Below are 12,308 nucleotides of genomic sequence, written 5' to 3'. Positions count from 1 at the left end.
ATACAGAAATATGTTCCTAATAGTAGATATATTTTCCCCCTGTTAGAAAATATTTGTTGGTCTTAAAAAAACACATCAGTAGTGTTGTATTAGGGGTACTGGAGACCGTGACGTAAAAAATAAAGTAAAATTAAACATCGTTTATATTTTGTTAAATAGTTTGACAGATTAGACTTTGTGGTTCAAATATGTTTATATAATGGAGTCTTTAGAAAGACTGATTTTTTTAAGTGAATTATACCCAATTCCATGTGTCCTGACTTGTGTGAATCAAATAAATTAGTTTGCCATCTTCAACGTCAGGAGGCTTTGGCACATTTAATCGTGTCGGAAAGCAAACCTCTAAAAACTTGTTGTCATAAAAGAAAATAAATGTTTTACCATTTTCATTTTGTCTTTGTTCTACTAATTGATAATGTTTGTTTTGTAACAGATATTTAAATGTTACTTTTTCTGTTTCTATTGGACTTACTAGTTGAGGAAGCTTCATTTCTTGACATATGGCTTCAGGTGATAATTGATTAGAATAATTTGATCCTGATGCATTCCAATGTAGTGGTAATTTAATTTGCTTCTGAAACTTTAGACGTAGTGACATTGACTTGTGAAAATTGCTAGTTTTAGTAGTAGTAGATTTCTTTAAATCTTCTTTTATTCTCTTTAGTTTATCTTGTGTGATTGTACTTGGCTTATCCATAGTTAACATCAGAACAGAGCTAGCATATGTGAACAGTCTCCGTTGAAGGTTCAACACTGAATGATGTGATGTTGGAGACTTCCTTACTTAGTAGGTAGAATTACCCGACAGTAGGGAAATTTACCCGCGAAGCAGGGTAAACCTCCCAACCGACCCCCTCCCAACTGGCTCGCGGATAAAAGTAGCGGCAGCGAACGGACTGTAGTCAGTCTCACCCAACTGGCACAGCTGACTGGTTGAGTGTAGACTGACTGACTTTTGATTAAAACCTTTCGTTAGATTTGGCCAATCTAACTTAATGTTTTAGTCAATAGCATGTGCTGCATGTTGTTTTTTTAGCTTGTATCTTAGATGGTTTTACTTTATGGAGTGCATCGTGTCTTTAGTACTTGAATTGCGCAGAGTGTTGTATTTTTCTAATCATGTGATATTTCGGCTAACAAAGGATAAAGAAGTCCCCCATTAAAATGAACAATCTTTTGTGACTGTAAATATTCTATATTTAAAATTTAAGTTGACCATTTTGTAATTAGTTGAGAGGTCCAACGGCCTGCATACTATTCTGCATTTGGTTAAATTAAATTTTAAACTTTTGTTGTCATTGGTAGTTTACTTATGTCAGCTAACAATGAACACTTTCTTGTGACTGTAAATATTCTATATTTTAAAATTTAAGTTGACCATATTGTAATTAGTTGAGAGGTCCAACGGCCTGCATACTATTCTGCATTTGGTTAAATTAAATTTTAAACTTTTCGTTGTCATTGGTAGTTTACTTATGTCAGCTAACAATGAACACTTTCTTGTGACTGTAAATATTCTATATTTTAAAATTTAAGTTGACCATTTTGTAATTAGTTGAGAGGTCCAACGGCCTGCATACTATTCTGCATTTGGTTAAATTAAATTTTAAACTTTTCGTTGTCATTGGTAGTTTACTTATGTCAGCTAACAATGAACACTTTCTTGTGACTGTAAATATTCTATATTTTAAAATTTAAGTTGACCATTTTGTAATTAGTTGAGAGGTCCAACGGCCTGCATACTATTCTGCATTTGGTTAAATTAAATTTTAAACCTTTGTTGTCATTGGTAGTTTACTTATGTCAGCTAACAATGGACACTTTCTTGTGACTGTAAATATTCTATATTTTAAAATTTAAGTTGACCATTTTGTAATTAGTTGAGAGGTCCAACGGCCTGCATACTATTCTGCATTTGGTTAAATTAAATTTTAAACTTTTCGTTGTCATTGGTAGTTTACTTATGTCAGCTAACAATGAACACTTTCTTGTGACTGTAAATATTCTATATTTTAAAATTTATGTTGACCATTTTGTAATTAGTTGAGAGGTCCAACGGCCTGCATACTATTCTGCATTTGGTTAAATTAAATTTTAAACTTTTCGTTGTCATTGGTAGTTTACTTATGTCAGCTAACAATGAAAACTTTCTTGTGACAGTAAATATTCTATATTTAAAATTTAAGTTGACCACTTTGTAATTAGTTGAGAGGTCCAACGGCCTGCATACTATTCTGCATTTGGTTAAATTAAATTTTAAACTTTTCGTTGTCATTGGTAGTTTACTTATGTCAGCTAACAATGAAAACTTTCTTGTGACAGTAAATATTCTATATTTAAAATTTAAGTTGACCACTTTGTAATTAGTTGAGAGGTCCAACGGCCTGTATACTATTCTGCATTTGGTTAAATTAAATTTTAAACTTTTCGTTGTCATTGGTAGTTAACTTATGTCAGCTAACAATGAACACTTTCTTGTGACTGTAAATATTCTATATTTTAAAATTTAAGTTGACCATTTTGTAATTAGTTGAGAGGTCCAATGGCCTGCATACTATTCTGCATTTGGTTAAATTAAATTTTAAGCTTTTGTTGTTATACCTAAACACAGACTCTTTCCTCACTACAACAGAAGGAGAGATAGAGCATGTTTGCTCCATCTCTTCTTTTGGTATTATTTTAAATGACCTTGACCTACTTACAGGACTTTGAAAATATCTTGGAAAAAATATAAAAACGGTAGTAATGGATCTTTGAATGAAGCCTTGTATATGTTTGAATCCGACCGGGCACATATTCTAGCTAGGGACCTACTATCGCTAGTTAATTTACATAAGCAGGTGCAGCGTTGTTCTACCCCCACCACTCAACCCGAGCGTATAAAAGGGCTGCGAGCAGACGGATGATTGTCAGTCTTGCACAACCGGTGAAGCTGACCGGATGGGCAAACTGGCTAAAGACGAGACCCTTAGTTTAGAGTTGGTACCACTCTAACCTAAGGTTCTTGTCACTTAGTAGTTATATTAGAAGCATGTTGATTGTAGTATTTGTTGGCTTGTAGTTAGAGGGTGTTTTGCGTATTTGTATCTTTGGTAAGGGTGTTGTATTTCTTAATTATGTGTTGTTCTATTTCAGGTATCAAAATAATAAAGTCCCTATTAGTAATTTTATTTTCAATTTGAGTTGATTATTGTATGTTACAAAGTTCTAAGTGACATTAGTAAGTTGAAAACGTTCACACAAAACAAAAACATGAAACCAATAGTAAATTCATGACATAGAGTTCTCTTTGACATACACACATTTTTATGGGGACAGTTCGTTGACTGCGCTGCTCCGGCTATTGCTAATGAGTCTTTGATCAATACCATGAGGACAGTCCTTTGGCTGCGCTGCCTCTGATCAAAAAGACTGATACATTGGTCTTTAGCCAATTCAGACTTACACACAAACATGAAAATAAAACAAACACTAAGTTCCCCCACTACAACAAAATGAGATAGATGACATTCACACATTTTTATGGGGACAGTTCGTTGACTGCGCTGCTCCGGCTATTGCTAATGAGTCTTTGATCAATACCATGAGGACAGTCCTTTGGCTGCGCTGCCTCTGATCAAAAAGACTGATACATTGGTCTTTAGCCAATTCAGACTTACACACAAACACGAAAATAAAACAAACACTAAGTTCCCCCACTACAACAAAAGGAGAGATGGAGCTTATTTTTGCTCCATCTCTCCTTTTGGCATTATTTTGAAATGACCTTGACCTACTTACAGGACTTAGAAAGCTTCCCTTAAAATACATAACAAACACTAAGTTCCCCTATTACAACAAAAGGAGAGATGGAGCCAATTTTTGCTCCATCTCTCCTTTTGGCAATATTTTTAAATGACCTTGACCTACTTACAGGACTTAGAAAGCTTCCTTACAGTACATTATTGGGAACCGAGAACAGTTCTTTTAAGTTAACACCAACGGACACAACATTTCCCCTCCAACCACAAGCTTCCCCCCTCCACCCACAAGCTTCCCCCCTCCACTTGAGTTTTGCTATAAAAGGAGGTTTGCTTCGCAGGCAATCATCATTCAATGGTCTGAAGTAGTCCTAGCTAGCTGAGTCAGCTCCAGTTACTATTCACTGTTTCATTTGCTATCATGGCTTACCTTAGAATTCCCACTAGACCCTCGAAAGTAGTTTCTTCATCTTCAAAGTCTCTTCCTCGATCTATTTTAATTTCATCACATGCGTCAGATCCAAAATCGGTTCTTCGAGAAATACTGCAGTCAGAAGGTGCAAGTCCTGGAGCAGAAGAACAATACACCTTCCGAGCCATTGGTGATCAATCTCCTCCACTGATTGAAATATTGTCTTCATCTTCATCTTCACAATCAAGTTCGTCTTGTTCATCTTCTTCGGAGTTAACCTCATCTGATTCGTCTACAAGCTCTTCCTCGTCCTCTGACTGCACTGTTGCTGATATTCTATCAACACCTACTGCTACTAGAACTGCATCTCCACCTCCAACTTCTACACCATGTATTTCTCCCTCGACAACTCCACCTTTACAATTCACTATTCCACCACCCATCATATCTCCTCTAAAAGACTCCCTACCAGCCACTTCCAAATCCTTTGACCACCTTCACACTTCTCCTTCAGATAAGTGTAAACAATTAATTGCTGACAGGAGAAGAAAATTTGCACACACCCTCTCTAAGTGTCGATATGTTTTTAAAAAGGGTGCTAGTAAGGGGGAACACTGTGAAAAGGTTTGTGTTTTGAATAGTGATATGTGCTCCATTCATTCAAAACACAATAAAACCACAGAGTCTTCCAATAAAATTAAAGAACTTCCCAAAGCAATCCGGGTAAGAAGGATGAAAAGGTGTACGAAATATTTCTTTGTCAGATGTGTATGGTTTAATAACATCATTATAAAACGTAACGATACAGGAGAGCATTTTTCAATTAGATTACCAAGAGATGTTGTAAACCCTGAACATCCGAAAAGAACTGACTACCTTATCCGGGATGCTAAAGGAAGATTGTCTTGGAAATCTTCAATTTCCAAGATCAAGAAGACACGGTAATTTTTTTTCTTTTAACATTTTACATTACCAAAGATAACACAGTAAATTCAATTTTTCCAAATTCTTAAAAAAAAAATGTGTGAGCAATTTGTTTAATTCTGATACATCATGTGTAAAAACATGCTGAAGAATTAAATGAATTGTTCACACATTTTTTTTATTATCTTGCAATGACCTTGACCCACTTCTTAAACTTAGAAATTTCTGCAAAATTTTAAAATAATGATAATATCAATTTCTACCACTACTAAAATTAAGGTGGTTTGTTTAATTCCACCCCCTTTACCCCCACCAGTACATAAAGGTATAAAAGACGCTTGATATTGCACATGATTCATTCTTAGATTGGAGCTAGCAGAGGCAAGTTTAACTATGAATTCCCCAGCTACAATAATAATTAAAAGAAACTTAAAAAACCTTCAAGAAGCATTTGCATTCAGGGGAAGTTTAGAAAAATATTTAAATCATAGTGTGACATGTCATTTTACTTTGTGGAAGGAAGAGAGAAACATCTGGAACTCAGAAGCAAACGGGTTGAAACTAGAATTAACTGATGTACGATTTAATAAAATAATTCGAAGGCTAGTGGAAATGTTAGAAAAAGGGTATATTGTGACTGCCACATTCTACATAAAACCAGACCGCAATAACTAAAAACAAAATGGAGTAAAGGTTAAGGGTGGGGGTAAAGGTAAATGGTGGGGGTTTGTCTATATAACATGTTTGCTGAGGTACAATCAGTTACTTCAGATTTACCACTCTTGTACATTATGTCTCCTGTGGACAATATTTTCCCGACAACTTCTTTTTTAAAAACCTTATTGGAAAACATTGTTTTTGAAGCTGGTTCAGAGGAAGAAGACATAGACTTGGAGGAAGAATCTTTATCCGAAGAAGAGTTGGAATCGGATGGTGACGAAAATTTGGAAGTATTGACTGATGAAGAGTTAGATGAAGAAGATAGAAGTTTTCTACTTGTTGAAGATTCATCATCTACTGAAGAGATGGTATGCTCGGAGAAACTTGTTGAGCTAAGGGAAACACCTACAACAAGTCATATAATGTTTAGTGCAATGTTTAGAAGTAGAAGACGATTGTTTGACTCTGACTCTGACTCCGATAGTGATTAATGTACAAAAAATAAAATGAGTGGGAAAAATGGGTGGGATGGGGGTTTGTTTTGCAAATCATAAATTTCCACAACAATAACAGTAAATTTTCTATTTCTAAATTTTTAATCTCTGAAATATTTAATTTATTTTAAATCCTGATAATCATAAAATCATAAAATACACAGTAAATCGGCTTTTTCAAAATTTTGAAAAAAATGTCTGAGCAATTTGTTTAATTCTGGTATATCATGTTTAAGAAAACATGTTGCTGGGTTAAATAAATTGTTCACACATTTTTTTATTATTTTACAATGACCTTGACCTACTTAAAGGATTTAAATAAATTCCATGGTTCAACAATAAGGAAAAATGTTACCCATTTCCCCTACTACTATAAAGTAAAGTGGGGAGTGGTCTACCCCCACCACTATATGGAGGTATAAAAGAGATTTGACATCCTGCATTAAACATTCTTATTTCTGGAACTCGCAAACGCAAGTTTAGTCAAGATGGATAAAAAAAAGATTAGACATAATGAAAGAGAAAGAAGGAGGGTGATGAAGCTAAATGAAACATTTGAGGTATTGAGAACCATACTCAAAGCTAAAAAAGGAACGTCTAAACTCCAAATTATAAATTTATCAATTGAAAGAATAAGGTTTTTAGAAAAGGAAGTTGAAGAAGCAAGAATGAGGACTGTGGGAGAAATGAAAGAAGCTAGTGCTATAATTGATAACCACGTTGAAAAATTAAAAGAAGATGATGATGAAAAAATGCTGTCGGACATGATACAATTAATGAATGGTGAAATGGAAGAGCGAATTCTGTCGGAAATGATGGATTTATTGGATAGTGAAATTGATGAAGAGTACTAACAAATAAAAAAATGGGACGTGGGTAGGTTGGGTTTGTCTTGGAAATCTTCAATTTCCAAGACTATAACACAGTAAATTGGGGCTTTTCCAAGTTTTGAACAGTAAATAACTTTTTTCCAAATTTTGAATAAAAAAATGTCTGACCAATTTATTTAGTTCTGGTATAACATGTGTAAAAACGTGTTTCAGAACTAAACGAATTGTTCACACATTTTTTTATTATCCTGCAATGACCTTGACCTACTAAACCAGAATAGTTAGTAAAAAATAAAATACCTTGTTTTTCTATAAATATGTTTGAAAGTTGAAGAATAGCCTGTATTTACGTTAGATTATAAAGCAATTGGGAAATGGGGTGATGTCATTAATTTAATAGTAGTAGTAGAGGGGAGAGAGGGGAGGGAATGGTATAAATAGGGGTGGATGTTCACACCTTTCATCAGTATGTTGCTGCTTCTTGAATAGAGAACATCTACAACATGCTACGCTGCGCCATTTGTCAAGCCGAATTCGAGGATGAAATAGATCTTGTACTACATGAAATAGTCGATCATCCTACAAATGCAGAGGAATTGGAAGGATATCAAGACTTGATTCAAGAATTGTATAAAATAGGACAAAAAGAAGAAGAAGAACCCAAACCATCTACTTCAAGAGATCGAGGAGAAGAAGAACCAAAACCATCTACTTCCATGCTACGCTGCGCCATTTGTCAAGCCACATTCGAGGATGAAATAGATCTTCTACTTCATGAAATAGTCGATCATCCTACAAATGAAGAGGAATTGGAAGGATATCAAGACTTGATTGAAGAATTAAATCAAATAGGACAAGGAGAAGAGGAAGAACCCAAACCATCAACTTCAAGACCAAGTGTTATTCATTATGCACCCAAACGCCCAACTTCACCTTCAACTGATGCATCTCCAACAAACGTGGAACTACACGCTCATGCTCTACCGGGTAAAGTGGTAACACATTTTAAAATTGACAATGCTACATTAAAACTGGAAGAATTTATGTTTAGTGCAAAAGGACTAGTAATTGAAACGCTACAAAATGAATTACAAAGATTAAATTTTATAAAGTTTGGACTATTGCTGGACACTATGTTTACCAACATGCAAAATGAAACATCGCCTAGAGGGTTTTTAACAAAAAACAGAACTATCATGTTTGGCTCAGATATTGAATTAATTGTAGATGAATGTTTTGAAGAACTTTTGACAAAATTGCAAGAACATGAAGGCAGGGGATCAGGATGGACTGTATTGAGCATATCAGGTTTGGATATAAGAGTGCATAAACATGGATATGGAATGAGAGGAAGTAGCTATATTCCTCTACCCAAGAAAATTGCTAATACTCTATCTTGCATAAATGTACAAAATGATGATACAGAATGTTTTAAATATTCAATGTTAGTAAAACATATCAAAAACAATCACCCGGAAAAGGTAGGAAGAGAATATAAAGAAGTGCAGCACAATTATAATTTTCAAGGAATGAGCTACCCTGTAAAAATCAAAGACATCACCAAGTTTGAAAAACAGAACCCAACTGCTTCTGTAAATATATATGGTTTAGATTCATCAAACAATGTATATCCTCTACGTATAAGTGCACACGAACTAAATAATCACACTGACTTGTTATTAATTACGAAAGGTGAAATATCGCACTATGTATATATTAAGAACTTTAACAAACTCGTTACTTCCCAGATTTCAAAGCATGGGGGATGTAAAACAATTTGTAAAAGATGTTTCTGTCATGTGAACAAATCTATGAGAAATGGAGGGTCTGAATGGTTGTTAGAACATAAAAGGTTATGCAATGGAAATGAAGAAGTTAAGATTAACCTACCACCAGCTGATAGAGCATTTGTACAGTTTAATAATGTAGTTCATCAATATAGAATTCCTATTGTCGTGTATGCTGATTTTGAATCTACTCTACTACCATTAGAACATCAAGAGGAGGACACATCAAGAAGAAACAAGTACCAACTACATTCACCCAACAGTTTTTGTCTACTCATCAAGTCAACACTTTCCAAAGAATATTTACAAGATTATGGACTGACAGCTGAACCAAAAGTGTATCGTGGTGAAGATGCAGCTAAACACTTTGTCGACGAGCTGTACAATATAGCTGAAAAAGTAGAGGCAATTTATACACAGGTAAAACCTATGACACCTATGTCACCCGATGAAGTTCAAGAATACGATTTATCAACATCATGTTATTTGTGCAAGAAAACATTTACAGAAGATAATCATAAAGTGCATGACCACGACCATCTGACTGGAAGCTACAGAGGTGCTGCGTGTAACGCTTGCAACTTAAACTATAAAATTCCTAACTATATTCCAATTGTAATGCACAACTTAAGCGGCTATGATGGACATTTTATAATACCTGAATTAGGAAGGGACAATGGTAAAATTGATGTATTAGCCGTAACGATGGAAAGGTTTATTAGTTTTTCAAAAAAGGTTGGTAAAATGAAACTCAGATTTCTTGACTCCTACAGATTTATGCCTTCTAGTCTTATGAAACTATCAGAAAATTTGACAAGAGAAAATTTAATAGAAACAAGTAAAATAGTAGACAACAACAAATTGGATTTAGTTCTTCGAAAAGGAGTCTTCCCCTATGATTACATCGATGGATTGCACAGATTTGACGAGACATCACTTCCTCCACCAGAAGCCTTTACCAACAAGCTGAACAATTCAGAAATATCACCAGAAGATTACCAACATGCATGCAGAGTTTGGAACGAACTTGATATGGAAACATTAGGGGATTATTCAGATTTTTATGTTAAACTCGATGTAACTCTGCTTGGTGATGTGATGGAAGAATTCAGAAACACCTGTTTGGGAGCATACGGATTAGACCCTCTTCATTCTTACACCTCTCCAGGATTAGCTTGGCAGGCGATGTTAAAAGAAACCAATTGCAAACTTCAACTTTTAACAGATATTGATATGGTGCTGATGGTTGAGTCCGGTGTCAGAGGAGGATTGACTCAAAGCGTTGTAAGACATGTTAAAGCCAACAATAAAGATCTGCCAAACTACAACCAGCAAGAGCCATCAGTTTATCTTGGGTATTTTGATGCAAACAATTTGTATGGATGGGCAATGTCCAACCCCCTTCCATACGATAACTTTAAATGGATCGACCCAGAGTCAATTGGAGATATAGTTCAAATTCCAAAACATGGTGACACAGGATATATATTAGACTGCGATTTCGAATACCCAGAACATCTACACGACCTTCACTACGATCTTCCTCTTTTACCAAAAACAGAAATTTCACCAACTGGAAAACATCCTAAATTAATGATGAATTTAAATAACAAGCAAAGATATGTAGCGCACTTTTGGACTGTACAACAAGCACTTGAATTAGGACTTCGTCTAACCAAAGTACACAGAGTTTTGGAATTTTCTCAATCTTGCTGGCTGAAACCCTACATCGATTCCAACACTACAAGAAGAGCAGCAGCAACGACAGCCTTCCAGAAGGACTTTTTTAAATTAATGAACAATGCGATATTCGGTAAACTTTGGAAAATAAAAGGAAACACAAAAATGTAAAACTTGTAACAGATGCTAGGAAATTGGAAGAAACTTGTACAGACACCTAACTTTGGATCATCAGTAATCATTAATGAAACCTTGTTGCCGTATCAATGAAGAAAACCAGTATAAAAATGGATCGACCTTTGTATATAGGAATGTCAATATTAGATATATCGAAAACGCACATGTATGATTTTCACTACAACAAGATGGTTGCACATTATGGAAGAGAAAACATAGTTATAACTTACATGGATACAGATGCATTTATTTACAAGATAATTACTCAAGATATGTATAAAGATCTTCGCACATTTGTATATAAAGATGAATTTGATTTTTCTGACTATCCTAAAGATCATCCGAACTACGATCAAGACAGAAACAAGAAAGTATTAGGGAAATTTAAAGATGAGGCTAACGGAGTGTTACTTGAAGAAATCGTAGCACTTATATCAAAATTGTATGCTGTGAAACTACATGATGACAACATTATAAAAAAGGCAAAAGGTGTAAAGAATTTGTATTTGAAGAAAAATGTACTTTTTGAAGACTACAAGCAAGTGTTGTATGAAGATAAAGTTATAACTGCACACTTCAACACAATCAGGAGTTATAATCATCAACTGTACAGCGTGACAGAAGTTAAGAAGGCGCTCTCCTGCAACGATGACAAACGACACATCCTACCAGACCGGATCCACACACTTCCATTTGGTCACTATTCCCTTAACCCTATCGACTAATTACCTTTTCATCGTCCTACACCACTTATCCTTTCTCCTTTCCGTAAAATTGGGGGAACACAGCATTGTCCGCTGTGTTCCCCCTTTTTTACACAAGGTTAGAATGACCTTGACCTATATAAGGAGATGCAAGAAAAAATGAAAATCATTACTTTGCCAACATTGACAGTGAAAACAACATAATGGCTTTTAAAGAAAACATTGTAAATGAGCTACACAAACCTGCAAGAGTAAACTTTCCAAGAAGAAATACAACTGTTAAAGGAATAAATGATTTGTATCAAGCAGATTTGATTGAAATGCGACCATATAGTAAAATAAATAAAGGACATCATTATATACTTACAGTGATTAACTGTTTTACCAAAGTTGCAGATGCATTACCATTAAAGGATAAAACTGGTAAAAGCGTAACACAAGCCATGGAAATCGCTATAAAGAGAGATAAAAACAAAATGAAACATTTACAAACTGATGATGGCAAAGAATACTTTAATAAAAGTTTTTCAAAGTTAATGGAAAAATACAACATAAACCACTACTCAACCAAATCTGAAAAAAAGCGGCTATAATTGAAAGATTTAATAGAACGTTAAAAGGAGCGATGTATAAAATGTTTTCAAACAGAGGAACCTACTTATGGATTGATATTTTACCAAAGTTAATAAGTGATTACAACAACAGGTTTCACAGAACTATTGGGATGACACCAAATGAAGTAAACAGTAAAAATGCTAAACTTGTATTAAAAAGAATAAAGCACAATACAAAACCTAAGGTTGAAATAAAGAAGCCTAGAAAATTCAATGTAAATGATAAAGTTCGAATAAGTAAGTATAAAACGATATTTACTAAAAAATATCTACCTAATTGGAAAAT

At 34.5% G+C, this 12,308-nt stretch overlaps 2 protein-coding genes across 3 annotated transcripts in view; one reads left to right on the top strand and one right to left on the bottom strand.

Moving 5' to 3' along the window:
• Positions 1–12,308, top strand: part of LOC128997827 (alpha-tocopherol transfer protein-like) — a 196,481-nt gene that overhangs the window by 99 nt on the left and 184,074 nt on the right. The gene's annotated exons all lie outside the window — the stretch shown is intronic.
• The window catches only part of LOC128997826 (galactosylgalactosylxylosylprotein 3-beta-glucuronosyltransferase P-like), a 183,887-nt gene that overhangs the window by 75,175 nt on the left and 96,404 nt on the right, over positions 1–12,308 (bottom strand). The gene's annotated exons all lie outside the window — the stretch shown is intronic.

This window comes from Macrosteles quadrilineatus, unplaced genomic scaffold (genome assembly GCF_028750875.1).
Source record: "Macrosteles quadrilineatus isolate MER2022 unplaced genomic scaffold, UCM_ALF_1.0 Scaffold_7__1_contigs__length_78375512, whole genome shotgun sequence".
Taxonomy (NCBI): domain Eukaryota; kingdom Metazoa; phylum Arthropoda; class Insecta; order Hemiptera; family Cicadellidae; genus Macrosteles; species Macrosteles quadrilineatus.
The sequence above is the reverse complement of the archived record's forward strand: the minus strand, read 5'-3'. Positions and strand labels throughout refer to the sequence as shown.